Raw genomic sequence first — 27,090 nt, 5'->3', positions numbered from 1 at the left:
GCATTATAGTGTATAATAATGTGTCTACTAAATGGTGGCCAGCAGCTACTGGCACAACCAACCCAACTCATAGAACAAAATATGTTTGTTATATGTAAACCTGTGGTGAGAGAGAGAAGTAACCGATGGGCTCCTCATATTAGTGGTAGACATAATGACTCATATCCCTCAGGAGAGGAGAGAAACAGATATATCGAAACCAGATATAGCTCACATTAATTAAACACGGAGGACTGCTAATTGGGCGTTACTGCCATCAAGTTCATTAAGCCCATTAGCCACCGTGTCCATCATAGACATCCATTTGGATTCTCTCACATTGAGGATGGCTGTTAGATTACCGCCTCTGGGGCCCAGCTTGACCTTCTCGAGAACCAGCCATTTGAGATCATCTGGTTTATGATTTTTTGAGATACAGTGTTCAACGAGGGGGGCTCCCGCCACGTTGCACCGGATTCTGCTATGGTGCTGCAGAATTCTAGCTTTCACCTTTTGTTGTGTCTGCCCAATGTAGAGTAAATCGCAGGGGCAACTGATGCAATAAATCACATTGGAGGAGTTACAGTTCGTAAAAGAACTGAGAGTTATCGTGTGTCCTCTATAGGTAAAGTTCTTCGTCGAGTCAGTGGAATCACAGGCCTTACAGTGGCCACACTTAAAGTGTCCGATCACTGGTGGTAGACTCCAAAGTTCTTGGATGGTCTGTGTTGTTGCTGTTTCAAGAAACGAGTGGACTACATAGTCCTTCACATTCCTCGCTTTCTTGAAGGAGTGCATCGGCGGGTTCGGTTGGTTGATGTCATCAGCTACTAATTTCCAATGTTTGTTGATCACTTTCTTAATTTCATTACTCCGTGTTGAGAACGTAGTGACACAAATCAGTCTCTGCAATGCTGTATCTTGTTTAGCCTTAGGTGTTAGGAGGGTTTCACGGGGATTGAACCATGCCCTCTTACGAGCCTTCTTAACCAATCTCCTGGGGTATCCCCTTGATAGTAGACGATTGCTCAGGTCCTCAGATTCCACAAGGTAATCTTCCTTTTTGGTACAATTTCTGCGGATCCTCAAAAACTGTCCAAAAGGTAAGTTATCCCTAAGACCACGTGGGTGGTGGCTACTGTATCTAAGTAGGGAGTTACGTTCTGTGGGTTTCCGATACAACGTTGTGTGCAATTTATTGTCCTCACAATAGATTTTGATGTCCAGGAAGGCAAGTTCTTTGGCATCCGAGTGTATCGGGATGCGGCTCCCTACTGGAACCATTATGTAAATATGTCGATTTCTTCCTGAAACCACTGGCAGAGGAAACTGAGGCCTACCTTAGGGATACGATGCAGACGATCAACCTGGTCGACCAACTACCCTTCGATCCCAATACACAGCTACTGGTGACCTGCGACATCGTGTCCCTGTATACCAGCATTCCCCAGATACCGGCACTGGAGGTGATGACCGAAGTCCTTAATACTAGACCAGCACCTTTGAGAGTTCCAACAGAGTTTATAATTCAACTCTTGACTATTGCTATGCAAAAAAAAATTTTTATCTTCCAAGGAGAATTCTACTTTCAAACTAAAGGTGTTGCCATGGGAGCTGCCTTTGCTCCAGATCTAGCAATAATCTTCATGGATCACTTTGAACGTCAATTTATCTTCAGCAACAATCCTTTTTCTGGCAAGATCAATTTATGGAGACGCTACATCGACGATATTCTCCTGATTTGGAATGGTGATGCCACGGAACTGGCAGTTTTCCATGAATGGCTCAATTTACGCAATGACAACATCCAGTTCATGATACACTCGGATGCCAAAGAACTTGCCTTCCTGGACATCAAAATCTATTGTGAGGACAATAAATTGCACACAACGTTGTATCGGAAACCCACAGAACGTAACTCCCTACTTAGATACAGTAGCCAGCACCCACGTGGTCTTAGGGATAACTTACCTTTTGGACAGTTTTTGAGGATCCGCAGAAATTGTACCAAAAAGGAAGATTACCTTGTGGAATCTGAGGACCTGAGCAATCGTCTACTATCAAGGGGATACCCCAGGAGATTGGTTAAGAAGGCTCGTAAGAGGGCATGGTTCAATCCCCGTGAAACCCTCCTAACACCTAAGGCTAAACAAGATACAGCATTGCAGAGACTGATTTGTGTCACTACGTTCTCAACACGGAGTAATGAAATTAAGAAAGTGATCAACAAACATTGGAAATTAGTAGCTGATGACATCAACCAACCGAACCCGCCGATGCACTCCTTCAAGAAAGCGAGGAATGTGAAGGACTATGTAGTCCACTCGTTTCTTGAAACAGCAACAACACAGACCATCCAAGAACTTTGGAGTCTACCACCAGTGATCGGACACTTTAAGTGTGGCCACTGTAAGGCCTGTGATTCCACTGACTCGACGAAGAACTTTACCTATAGAGGACACACGATAACTCTCAGTTCTTTTACGAACTGTAACTCCTCCAATGTGATTTATTGCATCAGTTGCCCCTGCGATTTACTCTACATTGGGCAGACACAACAAAAGGTGAAAGCTAGAATTCTGCAGCACCATAGCAGAATCCGGTGCAACGTGGCGGGAGCCCCCCTCGTTGAACACTGTATCTCAAAAAATCATAAACCAGATGATCTCAAATGGCTGGTTCTCGAGAAGGTCAAGCTGGGCCCCAGAGGCGGTAATCTAACAGCCATCCTCAATGTGAGAGAATCCAAATGGATGTCTATGATGGACACGGTGGCTAATGGGCTTAATGAACTTGATGGCAGTAACGCCCAATTAGCAGTCCTCCGTGTTTAATTAATGTGAGCTATATCTGGTTTCGATATATCTGTTTCTCTCCTCTCCCGAGGGATATGAGTCATTATGTCTACCACTAATATGAGGAGCCCATCGGTTACTTCTCTCTCTAACCACAGGTTTACATATGACAAACATATTTTGTTCTATGAGTTGGGTTGGTTGTGCCAGTAGCTGCTGGCCACCATTTAGTAGACACATTATTATACACTATAATGCTTACATATTTATCGTGCTTAAGTGCTGCTAAACACTTTGATTGTGTGGACACTTTGCATATGGATACGTGTTTTCTTCCCAACAGGATTATCATCATGTAATGTTTTGTCGTTCTCTGATTTTGTACTGAAAATTGTTTAACCGGATTGTTATACATTATTTATACAAATCACAATGTTCCAGGTTGGGTAATCAACACCTTTTAGTTGTTCTGTTTAAACTCACGCGTTACATTTCTTCCGTGTCTGCAACTTTCCAATACGCTGTCTACTCCGTGACGCTACCGACCATAGTCTTTTCTTCATTACGGTTGCAAAACCGGCATCTAGCGCCAGCACGTTAACGGAGACCACGCGTTCACCGCGCGTCTCCCTATTTAATGATGCGCCCTGGGCAAGCACTTCCCAATCATTGATGCAGTAGACGCTGAGACGTAGGGTAAGGTATCTCCAACTTTAATGCTGGCTCCTTGGTTTTTGTACTTTGTCTGAGACACCCTGCTCTGCCTATTATGGTATATTTTTCTCCGCATGTATTATTTGACATGCCGTGTCGGCTCCCGACACTTCCTCTCCCTTTGTAATTTATGTACTTCCGAGCACCAGCCATGCTCTTATATCAATTCCACTGTCCACGTGATCCTACGGGACTCACTTACAAGAACGACAAGTCCTATAATATAGCTCCCTACAATAGTGATTTCTCCAGCACTTTTCCATTAGCAGGTCCTCCCCCTCTCACACCAACCGATTTGTCTTTTTCTCTGTTTAGATTCTTTCCTTTGGTGAACTAGCAGTGATTTGACTCCAGCAGTTCGACCATCCACAACACCTGGATTGATCTCCAGGCAATGCTTTTCCATTAACCTCAAGACTTAACCCCCACGAGCTGTGGTCGATGGTAAATTATTTCCCGCTAAACTTTGGGAGCGACCATTCATTGAACTAACTAGTCTGGTTCACCATTTTGACTCACCTTATTATATTTTAGGTGTCCACCACTCTCCACGCCTTTCAGTTACCACCGAGGAGTTTTGATTCCCTCTCTCTCTGACGACCTGCGGACGTCTTAGAGGCCTGTCCTCCAACGGACATGGTAACTCTTGTTGAGTATTTAATATATTTTAGCTCCCCTAAATAAAAGATTGATGAGTCCCTACTCATTTAAACTTTTGTTTCTTCAGGTGCCCACCCTCCCTCGTTGTCTATCCCAGTCCTGATGAAGACCCCACTTCGTAAGGTTACATCCAATACCTACAACACTCAAGGGGTCGAAACGTCGACTCAACATCTTTGGCCAATATCGTCAACAGTACATTTTGCACTGTGATTGTTTCTATATGGCATTATTCCGAATTGTAAATATTGTGATTATGATTGAATCTGTGTTCGAAATACGGCATTGACTCAAATATGCCGTCTAATTTGAGTGTAATTCAGTAACGTTTACCACTCTGTTTACTTCCTTTCCAAATTCTGCACTATTTCACTCACCCCCCATCCTTCCCTTGGGCACATGTTTTACTTTTTCAAATTGTTGCTTAAAAATCCTTTTGATTCTATTTGAAAGAATGTAACATGTTCGATGTGATTAAATAACATTCGAACTTTTTTGAGTCATCCGTCTATATTATGTCCCATTAATGTGAATGTTTTGTTTTCAATGAACTGTATGCTGGAAACTACAGCCATGGCAGAAAGCCCAGAGGTGCACGGGACACAATCTAGCTCAATAACCCTGATGCAAGAAGCCAGCCCAGAGGTGGCCCTAGCAATAGCCAAACCCCAACAGAGTCCGTGCAAGGCAATAACGTACAGGGAAAACAGAACTAGCAGTCCCAGCATTGCCTTCACTGCCAACTTGAACCCCAAGAATGCTCACAACTTGCTACAATGGAGTATTACGGCCAGAGTCAATGGGTGGTTACATCGGAAGAGTTCCCGGGACCAGGTGCTCCAATAGTCCATGGTCCGCCACCCCCGCTACTGAGGTTAGCAAGCCCCTGACCAGACGCAAGAAAAAACAAAACAAAGAAGAGTCAAAAACATATAGGCAAACTCAAGCACAAAGGATCTGGGAGCACCCACCCATGATAGGGAAGGCAACCCCCACGGATGAAATATCTCCAAGCAGGAAGCTCTTTCCGATTTTTGAAAAACAGAGAAGACCCTCGACGAGGAACACACAAATGCATGTTCCAACACCATCTGAGGATGAAAGAGTATGTAGGAATTCAACCCCTGTTCAAACCCACAATGGCACAGAGCCAGGACCAATTCAAGGGGCATCTGGGAGCAGTTTGAAACCCATTTACATGCCCAAACTCGCGGTGGAAGAGGAAGCCCGAGACAAGCAAGACTTCAGGGCATATACGCTGCCTGTCAGGCGTCGCATGAAGATCTGATGGAATGAAAGGAAATGACCATAGAGAGGGCAGGGTCTGACAGAAATGGAACACCAACTGAGCAAACCCTAGTACATGCAATAGAGAACAGAGCCTCAGGAGCACAGTCAAACACTGAAGAAAACCACATGGTTCATATACTACCTTCACAGAAAGTCACGTTTTGCCCCCAATACATGTCAAGTGGAAAGACAGACACCCTCAATAGGGGAAATATTCTGAAGTTGCTTCATCACATCCCCTCGTTAGCACAAATAACAAGCAAAGACCTCGTCAGTATACAATTTGAGGTGAATAAGCAGCAACCTACCATCGAAAACACACTAACAACATGGAAGTGATCTACCCAAGCTGACATGATTCTAAGAGAAAAGAACAGTTTTACAAAATGGGGCATAGTGGTCCGGGAATTAAAAGACGAAAAATACCCAAATGTGCTAGTCACACAAGAGGGTGGCTTAACCGAGCAATATAGAAACGGTTGCCCTCCCTCCTCCTGGGTCCCTGTCACAGTACCCTTCCCTCTCTCCCTCCTCCTGGCTCTCTCTCCCAGTACTCCTCCCTCTCTCCTTCTGGGTCCCTCTCTCTTCCAATCACCCTCCTTCCCTCTCCTGCTGCCCCCCTCCTGCTCCCTTCCTCTCTCTCTGCATGACTCAGCAGCTCCCAGGACAGATAAAGTCTGGCACAGACCCTGAGGGCTGCACTCCACTCTCAGATTGCAGGGACTGGACAGACCGGAGAGCCGAGGCCCACAATGGCACAGTATCCCATCACCTACTTCGACGTCCGTGGCCGGACAGAGTGCATGCGGTTCCTGCTGGCAGACCAAGGTTGCGAATGGAAGGAGGACAAAGTACCCATTGAAGACTGGTTTGGTGGAAAGGTTGAGATCAAGAAGACAGCCAATGCTTTCCTGGGTTATCTGGGGCGCAAACATGATCTCTACGGGAAGAACAGCAAGGAAGCTGAGCTCATTGACATGTCCAACAATGTGTTGGAGGACCTGCAACAGAAGTTTGCCAAATTCTTTTTCCATGAATGGGACACTGGCAAAGAGAAGTACATGGAAGATCTGCCCAATCAGCTGAGGCCTTTTGAGCTTCTTCTCTCGCAGAATGCATCTGTATTCCTCGTTGGCAGCACTGTATCCTTTGCAGATTACAATCTTCTGGACCTTCTCCAAAGTCACCTGATCTTTGCCCTGGATTGCCTGAATAGCTTACCCCATCTGAAAGCCTTCAAGGAAAGATGGAATCTCATCCCAAGCTCAAGGCCTACCTGCAGTCGAGTGATCATAAGAACCCCCTCTTCCACCCCACCAGGAAGCTGTAGTTGAACCGTTAAACAATGTGCTATCGGCCACCTCCTCAAATGCCTCATTAGGAAGCTGTGACCGTCTGCTTCATTCGATGGAAGGATCTGATTAACCTCTGACTTCATCGGAGGATACTAAAAATAAAAAAGAATTGTCCAAAAAAACATAGAAATGGTTCAAAGACACAGAGCTTCTTAAAAGCGACCCACTCTGTAGACACGCCGTCCAGCTTCCACAACTAAACAATTGTAGTTAGTAAAAAAAAGGGTCACATTGAGAGGAAAGTACTTGAAAGGAACACAGGAGACGGAGGCTGACACAGACCCCTGACAAGAATGGCACCCAGCAAAGCCATCACACTGCACGGAGGTCACTTCAGCCCTAAAGCACAAAATAAGGCATACGTCGAATTCCATTACAAAAATGTTTTGAGGGTTAGGCAAATAGAGACCACACGACAAGCCTGTGGCTCATACCATGGAACCTGGCAGGAATCTTAAGCACAAGAAATAGCGTTTATGAAATGGAAATGATCCAGGAGGGGGACATTATCTGCCTGCAGGAAACATGGGCCATTGAGGACATCCACTTGCAAGGCTTTGCTGGTATCCACGTACCAGCTAGGAAACTACATGGTCACGGTAGGCCCTCGGGTGGCCTCTCAATCTACGTCAAACATGCAGTAAAGGTCTCAACTAAAGAGATTTGGAATCCAAGGGACACGGCACAGTGTATTGTGATAAACGGTCTATGGGATGGTAAATCCAGAAAAGAACTCTTAATCTTCAATGTATGCCCTAACCATAACGGATCTCCAAAATTGGCAAACACCAAACAGATTATCGCAACCCTAGAGGAAGTACTCTGTGAATTCACCCATTTGGACTTGATTATTACTGGGGACTTCAATCCCCACCACACGAGTCTAGACAATGGTCAAGGCTCACCGGTGGAAACAGAATTCACTAACTTTCTAAGGTCGTATGGTCTAATCTCAGTTCAGGCCTGGACTGAGCAACATAGCCCCAGTGCTTCAAACTGCCTGACCTTCAACAATCAAACCACAAATGATTATACCTTCATCAGCAAAAATAGGTGGAACAGAATTCTGGACTTCCAGATACACCAACATGATACAAGTGACCACGCAATGCTAGTTGCAGAATTTATTCTCCAGTGCGATTGCCGTGAAGAATTAGTGCCCATAAGTAACACACGTGGGTGGGAGGAGCACAAATTGGTGAAGAGGATCAGATGGAACCACTTCACGGTCTCGAATTTGGAATCTTGGAAACTGTGATTAGCAGAGAAGGGACATAGTAAGCTTCTCTCTCCAGCCATCCGAAGTTGGGCCACCTGGACCGAAGAACTACGTGCAGTCCTACTGAAAGGGGCAAGGAATACAGCCCTCAAATCAATTGGGCAACAAGAACGAATCAGGAAATACAACAAAAAGCTGAACAAACAGCACCCGCACCCTCAGACAGGCCAGACGGGCAAATCAAAATAGCGGCTTCCCGGTGGCAGAGAGAGTTTATAAAGAAGCCCACAAACATTTAATATGGAATGAAAAATGCCAGACGATGGAGAAGGAATGGATCAAACTATTTGATTTATGCAAACCAAACAAACAGAAGCAATTCTGGGAGTATATAGCCAAGATGGAAAACACAAAAACGGACAGGCGGAACGCAGTCAAAGCCGCAGCCTGGTTGGACCATACAGCAGAAATATATGCAATGAAATCAGGAGGCCAAAATGTCAGCAGGTCACCTATATCAGAAGGCGCGAAGTGGAGGAAGAAGACCAGACAGATGAGGTGGGCCAAGCCCAGGACCCGAAAGAAATTATAAAGGTCACAAAAAGGATACAAAGGGACAGAGCCCCTGGTCCAAATGGCCTACCGGGCGGATTGTTCAAGCAGGACCCCAATGGATGGGTGGAGATGTTATCACCTCTGTACATGGAATGCAGAGTCTTGGGAGACGTGCCAGACGCCTGGCGCGGCTTGCTATTGCAGCCAATACACAAGAAGGGAGCAAAAAGCGACCCAAAAAACTATAGACTCATTGCCTTGTAAGATGTCGAATGTAAAGCATATGCCAGTACTTTGCTACAGGAACTAACAGCCTGGATCGAGGACAAAGAAACACTACCTTTCTACCAGACTGGATTCCGAAGAGGCTGTTCCACTATAGACAACATTATGGCTCTCTCGTTCCTGGCACTAAAGGCAAACTCCAGTAAAAATTGCCTGTATTTGCATGCTTTGTAGACTATTTGGCAGCCTTCGACGGGGTAAACCGAAGCAAGCTATGGCATAAACTGTCCAGCTGGAAGTTCCCCGGTAAACTACTGAATGCAATTATGTCACTGTACACCAACACTTGGGTGAGAATCAAACTGGCGGGGATACGGTCACACACAAGTTGCCAAATGATGAGGCCTAAAGCAGGGCTGTGTTTTAGCACCTACACTCTTCAACCTTTACACAGCACTCTTGGGGAAAGCTATGTAAGGAGCAAGCTTGAAAATCCCAAAAACCGGACAACAATGACTAAACATACTCCAGTGTGCTGATGATCCTCGATCACACCAGAGTAGGTTTGCAAAGAGGGTTAAATGCATTAAACAGCTACAAACAGGAAAACGAGTTTGTGGCCAACCCCAGCAAAACGAAAGTCGTGGTGTTAGGTAATTATCTGAGGAAAACATGCTTAAAGTGGAGACTGGGCAATAACAACATAGCCACAGAAAGAGCATACTACTACCTAGGAGCATGGCTGAACGACAAAGGTAAGGCAACCTTGCACCAGGCCAAGACGCAAGCCAAAATACAAGCCACCATTTACGCTCTGTGCAAACTTCAAGGTAAACTACACAACCCTACCACAAAACCTATTATGAGAGTAACAAAATCTAAACTCCTCGCTGTTGCTGGGTACGCATCACATGCATTCCCAAAGATGGAAAAGATGATGGAAAAAGCCCAGTGCCAGGGTTACAAAAGGCTTTAGGCTCCCCAAGTATACACGAAACGCCCTAGGAGGGATTGAGAACTATATTTGAGGGGGCATCGAACCCATGGCAGAAGTACTGTCTGGAGACAGTGGTTGAGCTGGGCTTATCCACTGCATCCTGGTCCCAAAAAGTACTAAACTACCCTGCAATAAAGAGGGCACTAAATAATCACACCACCCAGATATCAAGGAGTGAAGATATAGCAAGACTGAAGGCCATTAGAGGGTTGGTCAGCTTAACTAAAGCATATGAGTCACACAAAATTCAGCCATATATGAACAACCCCCAAGGAAGGAAGTGCTTGAAAGAAATTCAATGGGCACGCCTAGTCCCCCTGCCAATAAAAGAAATGAACCCAGGGTGGAAATCGCTGAGCAACGTAGCCAGATGCAGGCTGTGCAACTATAGGGCAGATCCGTTGGTACACCTACTATGCTGCTGCCCCCATTACTGCAACATCAACGTACACTCTTAAAACCAATATTCTTATGGCATGGGATCAGAAAATGCGCTGATGCAGTGGCACTGCTCCAGTCCAGCACGGAGCCCTTGGACCTGGCCAAATTTATGAATATGACACGAAGGGTCCTAATTGAAAACAGCACAGAGGAAAATTGTGCGGTTGCAACGGTCGAGCCTCCAGTAGCAAGAGAAGGTGAGGAAGAGTGGAGAGCCCCTTCCAGGAAAGAACTGCATGGCTCTCACAAGACCCTCAATGGAGTAAGTGACTCTTTCTCATGAACAGAAAAGGAACAGGGACTTTTTCTAATATGTAATTTTAAAACCAATACATTTTAGAACAAAACCTACATTTTGGAAATGGTCAGTCACCATTGTTTAAATAGTACTTTTATTTTTTTATATAAGATCAGACATATGTATTATAATGGTGTGAGACATGTATTTTACCATAATTTTGATAATGTACTGCAACTTTGGAATGATTTTAAGTAATTATGCAAATACAAATTATTAATTAATTCATTCCACCCCACAAGTTGCCAATTCTCCATGGTGCAGTGCTTTCAGCCATGCCCAGCAGAGGTTCACCAAACCTGATCAACACACCCACTGCATCCAACCCTCTGTGGGTCGGCCATCCCCATTGTGGACAACCCTTGGCAGTGTGGAGCAGGGGATTAGCCCCTCCGGCCAAAATCTGTGCACAATCCCTCGCATAAACCCATCTGAATCCTGCAAGGGCATCGAAGCCCCCATGAGTGCCTATCCTTCCATGTGCAGCCTATCCACCACTGTGTGTGGCCTTTAGCCATGCCCAGTGGCCACAGTTCCACAGACATCCAACCCTCCATGGGAAGACAACCCCTAATGGACAGCCAAACACCACTGCACATGACCTTAGGCCTGACACTGCTAACCACCCCACCGCAGACAGCCAAACCCCTGTTGCATATGGCTGACTTGCACTCAACCCCCAAGGGCATGCACAGCAGAGGATTGGGCTGCAAGGCATGACCTCCCACCAGGCCCTGCATCCAATCCTCTTTAGGCACCGATCCCACAGGCGCGCAACTAAAATTTAATTTATTCATTTACTGTTTTAATTTAGTTTGTACTGCAGTACCTCACAGGAAGGAGAGCCCTGGGTCCTACAGGAGTATAACAGTATACAGAGCACAGCTCGGGTGTTCCTAAACTGACTCTTATTCCTTTTTAAAAATTCTAGGACACGGAGATCAAGTCCCTGAGTCCTTTAATGGGGCCTACAACATTTTTATCTGAGTTGCAGCTTGCTAATCAGATCTAAGTCCCCATCTTTGGCAAGCACACCACCCTATGGAACAACTCCTACTGGCTGTTGGAACTTTGCCCATCCCCACTCCAAAAAACCACGCCCACAACCTCGGCATCATCCTCAACAGCAAACCTTTCAGAAAGCATCAAGTCAACCTTGTCTCCTCGGCCTGCTTCCACGCATGCTCCAAAAGATTTTCAAGTGGTTCCCCACCAACACCAAGAAAACAGTAACACAGGCCCTCGTCACCAGCCGACTAAACTATGGCAACACACTCTATGCCGGCACCACCACCAAACTCATTCAGAGACTACAGCTGATACAGAATGCAGTGGCCAGACTGATCCTCAATCTGCCCAAGAGAACCCACATTACCCAGCACTTGAAGGACTTCCAGTGGCTCTCAGTCAAGAAGAAATGCCTTTTCAAAATCCTGACCTATGCCTACAAAGCCTTCCATAACCAAGGACCTGCCTACATTGCCTACATAAATCACTGCCTGCACTTACACCAGCCAAACAAAAACCTCGACACCTCGCACTCACAGAGATCCACACATAGGATGCTACTTCTCTCACCTCACCTCTGCACTACACCATCGCTGACCGCCTTCATGAAGGGACTCAAGACTTGGTTGTTCAAATGAAACTAGCAGTAAAGGCCTGGATACCCTCTGGGGTGACAAGACGTGCTCTATGAATACGACCTGATTGATTGAAAGGGGTGGGTGGAGCTTGCGGAGTTGAACTCTGTGTAATTCCGCAGAGTTCTTTGAAAGCTCTGTGAGATTCCATGAAGTTCCGGCCACCCATAGAGTACCACCCACTCACAAATGAAATGTCTAATTGACAGACTATATATCTTTCTGTAATAATTACCAATGCAAATATGAAAGTGCAGAGCATTATTAGGTGGTACGAGATGGCACAAGGGACCAATAAGACTAAGCCTTGCCACTCATATTCACACAGCTGAAGCTTCCTGCACTGTGCGTCAACAGCATTCACATACCGCACTCGTGAGGGGTATTTCACAACAGTATTAAAAAACAAACCTAGGCATAGATTGGGTCTGCCATGGATACTCTTTCTTAAATGGAATTGTAGGAGTCCATGTTCACTCATTTAACCAACGGTAACCACAATGCAGTAATATAGGCTGTGTATAAGGCGCAAAAATTAACTGCCCATTCTTTATCCTCTTCATTATCCTCTCCAGATTGGCATGCATCAAGGCCAGGTGTCGGTAAGCTTGGCTCTTGAACCGCTTTTGCAGGAGCTCCCGGTTCCCTAGTCTAATTTTGAGGGTAATCCGGGCCCACTGGCACTAATGGGAGCAGCAAGTAAGAAAGGATGTTCAAATTCATGCAGTGCACGTACCCATAAGTTACTATGGTGCACACACATCAAAATGAGCAATTGCGATTTCTTAATTGTGATTTTTAAGGAATAGCAATTATGGAATCGTAATTACCTATGCATGTAGCAATCGCAAAAAAATGGCGTCCCATTCATTTTTATGGGCCTAGAGACCCATAGGAATGAATGGGAATTGCATGTGCAGTTTGCAAGTACCAAATAGGTACTCGCAAATTGCGCATGCAATTACAAGGATACAAGGGTGCCAAAAGGACACCCTGTTGCACCCCTGAAATTGCATTGTTATCACATGTTGCACACACACGCACACACATGCCCCATGCATGTATGTGTGCAACATGGAACTTAGAAAAATGCACTTTTGTGCATTTTTCTAAGTTCTCACAAATTACCATCAACTTGGATTTGATGGTAATTTGCGTTTCATAATTGCGAACTCGCAATTATTTTTTGGTTCATGCATTGCATTTAAGGAATTGCAATTTCCGATTCCTTAAATGCAATTGCAATTTAAGTAATCACAAATTTAGCGATTCCTTAAATTGTGATTTTTGGATTTGGGATGATGCATCCCAAATGCAAAAATACCGGTCGAATCTGCCCCTTTGCGACCGGTATTTTCGTTGATGCATGTGGCTCTATATAACCCGATCTTAGGTCGCACACCAGCTTCGCTCGTGCTCTTGTTGTGTGCATTCTACAGCGCATGAGAGTATGTGTGTCGAGGAAGTGGACGACGAAGTAGGGAGAAGGCGAAAACAAGACCACATCTAAGTTACGATTCATGTGGACTTTGGCAAATGATGACTAAAGCCCAGAATCATTTCCTCTTCTGGAAACAAAGAGGATGCTGTACCCTCCGTTGCATCAAACTTTCCTAGGACAAGTACTGCACAGCTACAACATCGTGGGCCTTGACTAGTCCAATGGCATCTAGGCTTCACCCACACTACAGCGTCCAGACTTTTCCCTCACCACACCAATAATGAGTTCCCTAATAGACTCCTCCGTCCACTTGATTCCCATGCGAAAGTTACAACCAGCCTCCTAAAAAATGTGACTGGCATTACATTTTTCAATGTACGCAGGCGCGTTTGCATTTCAGGGTTGTCTCTCAAAGTACACTTTGGAAATGCCATATTTGCTGATTTCTCTTTGGCTTAACACTGCACCATTACTGCAAGGATGCCATTGGTTAAGGACTTTTCTATTGAACTTCATTCATTACGCCGATGCCTGAGTTTTGCAGATTTCATTGGACAGAGCTCATTGTGATCCATTAATAATTCGCTACTCTTTTTCTGAGCTGAGAGGTAGTTATTGGGCAGAAATCTCTTGGCTTCTTTTCATTGGATCATTGCCTTCTTTGAACGTTGCTCATTGGTTGCACAAAAGCCCCCAGGGTCTGGTAACATGACAGCCATCGGGCAGTGCTTGCTGGTGGTTTACTGGCGCTCTGTGTCCCTCTCACAAATAGAATATATATCAGGTGGGTGAGTAAAATGTATGCACACATTGTTCTTCAGAAAATTTGTATGCTTTGATGTTGTTCCTGGGTGCGTTAGCAACAGCATTTTTAACAAAAAGCATTTCAACAAATGTTATTAAAAACTGAGAGTGGGTGCCGACCCGCTGGTAAATTTTGTGGTGGTGGAGTTTTTGCTGAACTCCGCACTACAAGTAGAGTGTGGAATGGGAAAACTCTGCCGGCGGAGTGGAGTTTAACACCCACCCCTAATCAGATCATTCAGTACTGTGGAACTAGTACCAATCTTACTGTATGCAAACAGCTTACAAGAGAAAAAGCTCCCTCAGCCAATCAAAAGGCACTTTTCTTGAGTCTTCAGTATCACGTGACACCCGCGAAAGTCTCCCAGGAACTGTCCAGATATATCCAAATTTTAAGCCCTTCAAGCTCACCTCTCTAAACGCAAATTGCTTGAAAACAACAGAACGGATTTAGACCAAATCAAAAATAGCATGCTTTCTAAGTATTGGACCAACTTTTTATCAGATGTGGTGCAATTCCATTCAGTTGTTTTTTTCATATCAGAGAGCGGAGTTTCCCATGGGAATTAACATGGGAAATCAATGTTCTGTGATAACCCCATTTACTTTTCCCCGGTTGACTGATCAGTGAAAAACTTTCCAGGAAGGAGCGATGTAGTTGAATTTTTGTTGTTGGCCTGTATTGCTATTGAGCTGTTATGGTGACATTTATAAGCCAAGAGTTAGCTGGCTGAGTGGTTTATAAATGTCAACTGAGCAGCGATATGGTAATATAGGACCATATCACACATGCTACTTGTTATATATTTTTCTATTATATTATTTAATCCTTTTGGTATGCATTGTTTGTCTGAGACTGCGGATAAGTCTGCTAATATTTTGATAAATGTTTTTCTTGTTAGGGATAATGTGTTAATATTTAACAATGTGTTTTATGCAATGGTTTATTTTACTGTTTAGTTTTCAATGCAAAGCACTTTGTAAAGAAATTAAGAACCTGTGCTGTAATTTGTTTTACTTTTGTAGTACATTGACACTGTTGAGTAGGTCTAGGAAGACAGATATAAAGAAAGTAAATAAAGTGTAATGTGCACAGTGTAACATTTTCAAGACAGGGTTCACTGTTTACAGTGTTTATTTTCACAAACTGGGGAGTATTCATTGTTAGATTCTTGAAAAATGGTTGGGCCTGCAAGGGTGAACTTGTCAGGTGTGAAGGTTAATGCTCTGAGAGCAGCATTATCTATGTGAAAGTGTTTTATGTTATCAGCACTGAATTGCAAGATGCAATGTTGAGTTAACCATCCATTATTTTTTTAGGGAAGCTAAATATTCAGTCAATTAATTCTACACTGTGAATTACAGGAAAAAATTCACAACCAAGACCTCTTTTCTGTGAAATACTATCTATCTATCTATCTATCTATCTATCTATCTATCTATCTATCTATCTATCTATCTATCTATCTATCTATCTATCTATCTATCTATCTATCTATCTATCTGATGTCTGTCTGTCTGTCTGTCTGTCTGTCTGTCTGTCTGTCTGTCTGTCTGTCTGTCTGTCTGTCTGTCTATCTATCTATGTATCTATCTCCATTGTGTAAGGACCGAGTTTTTACAGGAAACTGATGCTTTGGTTTGCTAATAACTTTTGCGCAGGTTGACATATCTTCATGAAAGGTTCCACGAAAAAAGCGGTTGAGCTTACTCACCTCCTTCCTGGGAAGTTTCAGGGTGATCCATAGAGTGTGGGCCGAGGAAGAGGAGGGTCTCAAAATGCGTTTACCCCATGCAGTTTTCATCAGGAACTTTAGACTATGCTATAGCCAATATGGCTGAACAGAATTACACAGAATTGGGCAGAATGCTATATCTTTACCCCGAAAGCGTGCTTTTTGAGATTTGGTGTAAAATGTTTGTTTTACCGTTATAGAAAAATTCTGTTCAAAATGTATTTATATCTAGTGATGCAGTACTATTAATTAGTGAGTACCTTGTGGGGGATCCCTGGGCGTCAAAGTGAGAAAACAAATTGCATTGCTGCAGACTCACTGTTCTTCCAAAGGATTACCAAGAGAGTACTGGGGTACTAAACAGCACATTAAACATACTGGTTGATTAGATCCCCTGGACAAAAACAAAAAAATAAATTTGGGTGGGTGTCTGTGGGTTTGTTGTGCGACCATGGGGGTTTTGCTAGTAATCGGGGTTAGCCACCCACAGGGGTTCTGTGTGTGCTGTACGATTGGCTGTCCATGAACAATTGGGTGATTGGGCGCAGGGCCTGGGCCTGGAATGGTTAGTTAAATCCAACCTGGCCATCTTTACAAGCGTGACAACTGTTGACGTGCACTGTGCGGATGCACCACAGTGCTGTCAATGCATGTCTCAAAGCAGAGTTGTTTACCTAAATTGTATTTAGACAGTTTATCACTCCACCACACTCCGTGCTAGCCAGTCGATACTACTACAGCCAGGAATCACTGGAGCCTCCTCAATTGGGGTGACAGCAACAACAGCTCCCGCATGTTCAGCACCTCTGTCACTGCCACAGGAGTGTTGGATCCGTTTTGCTTGCTGCTTCTGTTGTTTTGAGCAGCCAATTGACAACCTATTTTCCAACACTGTGAAAGACACACACAAAATGTATTACAATGTCCCCTCAGTGTAGGTTACACTGTTCAAAGCAGTGGCTAGCCTGCAACCTCTGGATCTTCAATGAAGGAACTAACATGGTATTTACACTTGACAATATGTGTATATGTACATCCTAAGGCAAATACAGATTATAAAATACAAGTCACAATACACATTTAAAAAACTGACAGCTGAAGGTTTAAACATGTCTTGAGAAGTTAACTAGAAATTGAATTCTCTAATAAGATGAGCGTTTTCAGAGAGGCAGCTAATAACAACAGTGGTTTAATGTTAACTATTTCTAATACCAAAGAATATGTTTGAAAAAATACATACCATGCAGCGTACATCCAATGACAGTTCCTTAATTAATCCTAGACTGCGAAATGAAATCATACAGAAATAGAAAATATTATGATTGTTTTTGTCACAAAGTAAAAATCCGTTAGCAGTAACTGAAGAAAAATATTCTTATACACCATATTAAAGGTCAGAGTTCGGTAGAAATTCTAAACAATGTAATGTTTCTTCAGACAGCAAGCACTTTGGCAACTTCAGGTGGCAGTAAGTTTTAACTTTAATGTTGTAAAGCAAACCCTGTAAATGCTGAAGCATTTCAGTTACTTTTTCATAGCTGACCAGCTTGGCATCAGTCACATCTTCTTATGAGGGTTGAGATGCTAACCTTCATTTTGAATTGAGTCTGAGATTGCACGATTGCTAATGGTGGTGAATGTGCAGAGGCCAGGAAACCATAGGAGGGTAACATTTGAGACTTAGCACATTTGGTAACTTGCTCCACAAAATAACAAATCATCCAAGGAAGTAGTGGTGGATGGTAGCTCTGGACTGGCTGAGTCATGGATATAGCATGACCTTGAATCTTTGAATGATACAGATCCTAAACAAGTAGAAGGAATAACTAACAAGCCACAATCCCTATGATGAAGCATCTCTGAACATTTCATCACAACAGCATACCTTATTAAATATATTGGCAGCTAACTCCAGGTCACAAAGAACACTATACTGAGGACAGAAAGGCTGTTGAGTCACCTCAACTATAGTTTGGGCTGGGATATAAACCAGAATGTCCAAATCTTGGTGTCAAGTAAATCTGCTTTAGGCGCCATCAGTATCAAAGTCCTCAAAGGCAGGACTTTCCACTGCAATTGCAGTACAAACTAGGCACCGGAGGTATTGGCACTCTTGTTCTTTTTGTTGTTATTTTACTGTGGTGGAGAAACAGTGTACAATGGCGTTTCGTCATTTGTGAATATCATGCTCATTGGCCTTAAACAGAAGTAAGATGGCATTCTTGTTAATGGTTTTTCTCTCATTTGCCATTGTCATATACTGGGAAGCTTTCTTTACCTCACCATTTACTGAGGTCCTCTCTGTGTTGCCAAATGATTGTAAAGTAGATGAGACACAATGAAAAGGTAAATGAAAGGGTAGATCTTTTAAAGGCCTTTGTAAAAAGTGATGAGATGCAACTGGAGCGGTCTAAATAGCATGGCTGCAGCACATTCTAAATTACGCAAGAATACAGATTTCGATTGTTGCATCTTTCAGTGCCATGGTATATAACACCAAAATGGTAATCTCTTAAATGTGTTGCATTGATATAATTAACATTGTAGTGGGCAAGCTCCATCTTTTTGTCAACGTCCACACTGAAGAGCCACTTTTAATATTGGACAATAAGCAAACAAAATGTTTTTGAAGAAACACAGTATGTAAACAGGTGAGGCCTTCCTTCATTCCAAAAGCAAGCTGTAAACCTGCAATAAGCCTAAGATCATTACCCTAAAATTTTTAAATTAATACAGCAGAATGGTACAGACTGAATATGTCCGGTAATAATGTGCCTTGATGTGCCACTTCACTAGCCATCCTGTCAGGGAGGGAGGTGACACCTCCTACCCAGGCAGATCTCTCTCTGTTTCTGACTCCTGGGAGTGTTCACACCTCCTGGCAGGATGCCAGATTCCTTCCTGATGGCAGCAGCCTGCTAACAAGGGCACAGGAAAGGCTGGGGCAACCAGGTGGGCAACCTCTAAGGTAGCCACCTGGGTGCATGCCTCATTAAATCTGACTTTGGGAAACAGTCAGGCTTAATGAGACAAATTGTTTGATACCAAACATGACACTTCTCGTGGGACCATAATGGAGCTGCCAACCTGCCAATGTGCATGCGTCAGCCCATGTTATCCTATGACTCCGTGAATACTTACAGTAGCCCCTAATGGAAGGAGGCTATAATAGGGACATATAAGCTTGCACTTATATGTCTATACCTTTAATATAATGCACTCTGCCTCCTGGGCTCAGGAGGCCTATCATAGGGCTGACATATATATGTTAAAAATAGAGCAACCACTCCTGTCCATCCCATGCCACAAAATCCCAGCAAATACACCTTAACTCGGGCACAAACCCGAATCCATCTCCAATTTATGCTCTTAGAATGTAGGCTTCAAAAGAACAGTGGTAAGCCATTTTACAGTTCATGCAATTAATGGAAATTTAATGAACATATGCCCATGAAAGATTTCAAAAACTAACCAACCACTGACTAGTTAAATAACAATTATATCACTGCCTAAACATATCTAGATAGTTTTCAGAACTTGTGAGAAGTGATCTTGTAAATTAACATCTTTTGATTGGTTAATTTTAATCGCGTATTGTGTGACCAAATATGATTTAAAAATGCCCTCGGTTTCATGGGCTTTTGGTCTTGAACATTAAAAAATAATTTCTTAAAATGGTAAAAATGAAATAACTTTCTATGTAAAACAAATCACCGCAATAAACAGCTCAACTTTGTTTTATTATCGTTTTAGTAACATAGTCTAATGCATAAACATCATCAAAAATTCAAATGATGTAAATCAATTTAATTGGATGATGTTAAGAAACATTGTTAAAACACAAAAAAGTAATGTTATAATTCCATTTAAAGAAAACATTTTAATTGAAAAACTTCTTTATTTTTTATAATTTGTATATTTTTGTTATGTAACCAAATAATAAATATAAACAACATAAATAAACTACAAGAGACAACCAATTACAACTCATACTTATATTTAAAGTAATAAAACGCTCTTTTAAAAACGGAAATGAAAAGTAGGGTGTGTCACTGTGAGTGGCGGGGTTGAGTGGCCAGAAACAAGGTTTTTTTATTTAGTGGAGGACATGGTGTTGCTGTGGGTAGCAAAGGAGAGAGGGAGGCAGGATTGCAGGATTAAAAAAAATATTTAGACATGGGAGGGTAGGGTTTTTCAGTGCTTGTGAGAGAGGACAGAAGAACAGGTATTGGAATTGTTTTAATTATGGACAGGTGATTGAAGGCTGTTCTAGAGGGTGGTATGGGAGGGTAGTATGGTACCAGATACATTGTGTTAATGTCTAATAGAGGGTATAAGGTTAATGGAGGTGGGAGATGGTGGGGATGGCCATGTTTTGTATTTCTTCCCTATGGTGATAGGATGTAGTTATTATTTTGGCCGAAAATGTTAGTTTTGTTACACTAATGAGCTGGAAAACCTATATTAGTTGTGGGTGTGTATAGAAAGCTTTAGAACATATGTGCATTGTTTTGCTTAGACACAGTAGGAATCCAGTCTGCCAGACTTACTGGTTGCTGTTTTGTGTGATTTTAGTTCTATTTTTATTAATTTTCTGAGGAGTAAGTCATTTTGGTGGTTCTTTGAAAGCTTTGGGAAGAAGCATCATAGATTAGGACACTGTGTAGTGAGAGTTGGATGCCTGCAGTGAGTTGGGCATGGGGCCAGACTGCAGGTTAAGCCCTTCAACCAACTCACACTGCACACAGCTGAAGGCCCTGTACAGCTGTGGTTCATCATCGTTGGTCACCTACAGTGCTCGGGTGCAGGGAATGGTTGTATGAGACATTTGATTGAAAAAAAATCACAGAACAAAAACAAAGGTTAAAGTGAAGATATGGTTAGCTTTGGTTGTAACACCTTAGCATAGGTTTTAAAATCCTTAGAAATTCACTTAAAAAAACAGTTAAAGTGGAGCTATGATTGCAAATTAAAACGGGAAAATCACTGAAATTCACACCACTTGGTTAAAACCAAAAATCCTTAACTCGCACAATAGATATTCAAAACCACTGATGTTCGGATCTCTGTATGGGATGCCCAGTGGAGTCTCACCCACTGTTATTCTCTTGATACAATGATTTTGAGATGTAACCTCCAATGCTGACGTTTTAAAATAAGGTAAGCTGCTGTGGAGCTACAGTAAAGGGATCTGTGCAGGTTGCATGTGAACGCGCACATGAGTGCTCGCATGCAGGCTGAGCGAGCAGGACTGTCGTCAGATTCAGCCTGGCATTTGTGCACAGGTAATACTATGGCATACAAGGCCAAGACTAAAATAATATCATTTAATTGGAGACCTTTTCGACTGATTCACACAGTGGCATAATGAAACTTGATGGGGGCCCCCTGCAAAGTACAAGCAGGGCCCCCCATGCTCTGGACCCAGTCTAGAGCTCTCAGGCCAGTGACATACCAGTGCCAGAGGGGGACCCCAGAGCTTAGGGCCCCCCTGCACAGTGGGGGCTGCGGGGGCTTTTGTTACGCCACTGGATTTACAAAATAGTTTCTGTTTCTAAATATGTCTTATGAATGCAAATGCCTGCTGACAGAGAATTCAGATAAAGTAACCTTGCATTCATTAATTATTTTACACCTGTGCAACATTACCACACAATGATAAAAACATGCGTATAAGTGGTAGGGAGTTGGTGTTGTAAGGAGTGATTAGTCTTAAAAGCATTCTCATTCTTCTTTCTGACCCTATCCTAACCTGGAAGTGGTCAGACACTTACTCCTCTTGGAGGCAGAAGTAAATTCCTTTTCCAGGGTCATTAGGGGAAGAGGACACCCTCAAGCTTCATGAGCGTTAAGAGGAAGGAACTTCTACATTGGGAACATTGTATTCTATGTGGAGATACAAATGTTATAATATGCTGCTGCACAAGGATGCTGGCTGTCAACAACCAGTGATTATCACTGAGTACAATTTCGTATTGGCGGAAATGGCAATGCCAAAAAAAAGAGTTCACAAAACATTTCCAGGAGTTCGCCTGGAAGCTTGTTGTCATAGCTTGCCAGGCATATATCTGGGATCTTTGTAAATTCCAACCTGCTGGAAACCTGCTCCCTTGCGATGCAGTAAACTGTGGGTGCAGATTTGGAACTTTCTTGCGAATCGAGCCCTTTTTGTTCACAAAAAGTGTAGTGAATCATAGAACATACTTGACAGGACAAAATAAAATAAGAAAATTATAATCAAATAACTGGGAAAGACAATGAGGATCAGTAGTACTGAGAAAGCCAGGGTACATGCAGGTATCATATATCAAGAATTGTAGGAAGCATGGGCAGAATGTGTGGTCTTGGCAGCGTCCTTCTGCTTCCCTATTTTGTGTTTCTTTTGTGTGAGGTCCTTTTCAGCGCCTAAGAGGAAGGATAACTTTAGAAGTGTTATATGTATTAATTTCAAGTGATACTAATTGACGTGCTAATTAATCGAGCAGATAAAGACTGGATGCCAATTTCCCCTTTCTTCTGTAACCCATATTTAATAAATAGATACAAATGATGCAGAAATGTAACAAATATTCTGGGCGAGCACAGCCCCATATCTATACGTGGTATCACGTCTCTGAATTATTCTGAATCATTTGAAATGAATTGGCCAGTCAGCCACTGACAACAATCAATTGAAAGTCAAAGAAATTGCAAAATGTCATGTCTCAGAAACTATTCCTCTCCCTGCCAGATATGAATGCGCGCCCTTTTCGTGTAAGCCTCCTTGGAGCTGTAACCAAACAAGCCTGCTGATGCGAATTTAAAAGTGAATCAATGCAGATGATTGACTAAAACATAAGATACCTGGAGAATGGCTTGCATTTAGAGAAGAAGAGTGCAACTGGGGGAGACAATGAAAGATGCATTATGTAGGAAGCTAGCTCTTTACATAGTGGACCAAAATGAGGTATACTGTGTAAGGAGTCCAGGCAAACCCCAGTAGGCTGACAGAGGAACAAATGATAACCCAAATGCTCAATTTCGTGTGGTGTGGGTGACCAGTTAGGCTTACCAGAGGGCAGTGCTAACCATTTATTGCACACACAAAAAGGCAATAAGTGAGACACACCCTCCATAAAGAAATCTGACATCAATTTTTTAAAATAACACTTTTTTGTATATGAATTTAGATACCAAGCTCATCGAAATCAGGTAAGTACTTTTCAAGAATGAATTCTTATGTATTTCAAAAGTTGAAACACTGCAATTTCTGGGAGCAGTAATGTTTTCCTATGTGGGAAAAACATGTACTGCATTCAGGCACTTAACAGTGACTTATGGGGCTCTTCTTCTGGACTTAAGATGAGTATGGGACAAAGTCTAAGGCCACACTAGCAGGTCACCTCGGGATGCTCTGAGGGCATCTGAGTGCAGAGGTGTGTTATGGCGCTGGGAACCCCATTCACTTCAATTGGAAATAGTTTGGTCAGAAAGAGGCTACAAGCTGGGACTGGGGGACCATTCCGAGGGAACCCACATGGGGCTTGACCCCTGAGATGCTTAGGCACATAGTTACACAGTTGGTCCACTTCTCCTCAGGCTGTGGACTCGGGACCCTGTGGGCACCATCACATCCCTCGGCCTCAGGCTGTGGACCGTGGGTGCAGAGGCACTTTGAGGTGTCAAGTGGTGGTCAGAGGCTCACTTCTTTCTCTTTGGTTCTGCAGGAGGTGGCAAACAGGACAGCTGGACCACACTTGGTGAGGATATCACTGTCCCTCACTCGATTTGTAGGTTGGTTTTGCTCGAAGTTGGTGTGCGGACTAGACACAATGAGCCTTGGCTGCCGCACGTGGTCTTGTACCCCAGGTATTGGTACTATGCGGCCCCCACACTTGGAGGAAGGATGGTTGTGACCTGTAGGAGCATGGTGACTTCTTCCATGCTGGCTGTAGCATCAGTAGTCTTGGTAGGTTGCAGGACGGTAAACTGGACCTTGCTTCTTCGGTGCCTGCAGCTGCAGGGGAGTAACTCCTCTACTCCAAGGGAGTTCCTTTGGAGATTGGTAAAGCACTGGCAGCGCTCCAGCTTTCTTGGAGTCTGCATAGTGACAGCATGGGTTGGTTGCTCCATGAGGATTGGGTGCAGGAGGCAGGCTGGCAGGGTTGGTGCCAAGTCAGTCATGCTCCTCTGTTCTCAGGTCAACAGTCTCCTTTGCCCACTCCTTCTTTGTGTCAATTGAAATCTGAAGTCCTGGTATCACATGGTCCCCTACATACTCAGTTTAGGAGCATTTAAGGGGAGTGAGGGGTAGTAGCCAATGGGTTACTTACTCCTGGGGTCACTACACCCCCTAGATGACCTCTTCCTTTGGGGTGTGGGCATCACCCTTTCCCAGAATTCCTAAATCCATCACACACACGATGGTGGAATTCCTAACTTCATGTTCACTTCAGGCTGTTCACTCTAGAGGTGTGTACAGCCTGGCAGTGCAACACGCCTCCTGCACAGCTAATTGTTTTGCCTGCCCTGGTGCCAGACGGGCCCAGGATGGGGGTTGCATCTTCCCTGTCTGGGGAAGCCTTTTATCTCATATCAAAGGCAGCAGAGGCCTTCATATGCTGATATACTGACCTTCCTGGAGGGGGAGGTGTAAACACTTCTCTCCAGAGTAGTAGTCGTTTCTGGCCTCTGAGAGCGGGGCTCTCACCTCCTAGGGGGTAAGAAACTCATCTGTGGTGGCTGGCTGGACTGAACTCGTCAGCCAACACAATAGAGGGCTAGTACTGTTTATGAGGTACCTCTAAGGTACCCTCCGTGTGCATATATTAATAAATCCATGTTGGAAAGGCGTTCGCCGGAGGGGGGTTCGATGCCCGTCTTGCCCACCCCTTTGACCCACCTCTCCCACGTAGGCCAAACTAGGCGCGCACACCCTGATATACACTACGAACAGAGTGACACCACACGTATTCTTTGTAGGATGATAGGTTCTTTTATCGATGATTTTCAAGGGATCTTTATGATCCAAGATGCAAGTAGTACAGCAGTGGCACAAAGTACCACAAATCGGTCGTGGGGAATGGGGGTAGCGGGACAGTCTTTCAAGATAGTGTCTCTGCGAAATACCCTGCGGATAGCTCACAATCCTCGAGCTGGAGGGTGTCGATTCTCTGGGCGATCTCTTACCGAGTCGTCCTCAAGGGGAGCGCCGCGAGTCTCTCAGCAGGCACAGGAGGTCGGAGTTCGGGAGCCGCGATTCCGTCAGCAAGGCTCAGATGGTTCAATAGCTGGGGGCCGCGAGTCACTCAGCAGGCCCAGGGGGTTCAGTGCTCGGGAGCCGCGACCTCGTCAGCAGGGCTCAGATGGTTCAATAGCAAGAGGCCGCGAGTCACTCAGCAGGCCCAGGTGGTTCAGTGCTCGGGAGCCGCGACCTCGTCAGCAGGGCTCAGATGGTTCAATAGCAAGAGGCCGCGAGTCACTCAGCAGGCCCAGGTGACTTCAGCGTTCAGGAGCCGCGACAGCGCCAGCAGGCTCGGATGGTTCCAGGTCTTCTCTACCTTCGTTTCTCCGGCACCCCTTGTTATACTCCGCTTGCTCTTTGAAGTCCGGGGTCCTCGCAGAGGGGGGACTGGGGTGACGGAGGGGGTTCGGCGGGATTTCCTGCCGCTCACTTCTTTGGTCTTTTCAGGTGGGTCTGGGAGGGACCCCAGACGCTCGGCAGGGGAGGCGCCTGCTCCCCAGGGGCCTGGTGGTCGATCGAGTCTTCCCGGGGAAGGCGACCCGAGGGGTGACTGGGCTGGCGCCTTTGGGTCTGGCTCGAGGGTTCCCGCTCCCTCGGTCGGACATGCGTGGTAGGGTGTCGAGTCTGTCAGGGCTCTGGCCGGCCCTCGGATCTGGGTGGCTGGGGCGGCCGGAGTCGGAGATGTCGTGTCTTGAGGGTGGTTGCAGGTTGGCTGGATGATTGGGAGGGCAACGCCGTGAGGCCGGTCTCACACGCGTCCCCCCCAGCTGAAAGGCGTGGAGAACTACCCATCCACTGGGGGATTCTCCTCGCCGAAGCGGAAGAACCGGGACAGGCCGTCGGCGTTGGCATGATCCGCCCCGGGGCGATGTTCGACAGTGAAATCCATCCCTTGGAGAGAGATGGACCATCGTAGTAGCTTGGGGTTCTCCCCCCTCATCTGCATTAGCCACCGCAAGGGCCGGTGGTCCGTCTGTACTCGGAAATGGGTTCCGAACAAGTAGGGCCGTAGTTTCTTGAGGGCCCAGACTACGGCAAAGGTCTCTCGTTCTATAGTACTCCAACGCTGCTCTCGCGGCAGCAGCCTTCGGCTGATGAAGGCTATGGGCTGATCGATGACCTTGTCGTCGAACTGCGAGAGGACGGCCCCGATGCCGTGTTCGGATGCGTCGGTCTGGACCACAAACTCTTGGGAGTAGTCGGGGGCCTTGAGTACGGGGGCGGTGCACATGGCGGTTTTCAAGGCGTCGAACGCCTGCTGGCACGGGGTGGTCCACTGCACCTTCTTCGGAAGCTTTTTGGAGGTCAACTCCGTGAGGGGCCCCGCGATACTACCATAGTTTTTAATGAACCTCCGGTAGTACCCTGTAAGGCCCAGGAAGGCCCGGACCTCCGTCTGCGTGGTGGGGGGCTCCCAGGACTTGATGGCGTCGATCTTCGGTTGGAGGGGGGCGACCTGGCCGCTGCCCACCTGATGCCCCAGGTAGACCACGGAGCCTTGCCCGAGCTGGCATTTGCTGGCTTTCACTGTTAGGCCGGCTTGGCACAGGGCCATGAGTACTTGTCGGAGGTGCTGGAGATGCTCGTGCCATTGAGAGCTGAATACGGCGATGTCGTCAAGGTATGCTGCGCTGAACTCCTCGAGTCCGGCCAGGACCTTGTTCACCAACCGCTGGAACGTGGCCGGGGCGTTCTTCATCCCGAACGGCATGACC

The 27,090-nt window shown here is 44.9% G+C and overlaps 1 protein-coding gene and 1 pseudogene across 1 annotated transcript in view; both read left to right on the top strand.

The window, feature by feature from the left end:
- SUGCT (succinyl-CoA:glutarate-CoA transferase) overlaps positions 1-27,090 on the top strand; it is a 3,154,468-nt gene that overhangs the window by 3,076,631 nt on the left and 50,747 nt on the right. The window lies entirely within an intron of this gene.
- LOC146823155 (glutathione S-transferase P 1 pseudogene) lies at positions 6,191-6,768 on the top strand (annotated as a pseudogene).

Source organism: Triturus cristatus, chromosome 5_2, assembly GCF_964204655.1.
Source record: "Triturus cristatus chromosome 5_2, aTriCri1.1, whole genome shotgun sequence".
NCBI classification, from domain to species: domain Eukaryota; kingdom Metazoa; phylum Chordata; class Amphibia; order Caudata; family Salamandridae; genus Triturus; species Triturus cristatus.
Note: the sequence above shows the minus strand (reverse complement) of the source record. Positions and strands in the feature narration are given on the sequence as shown.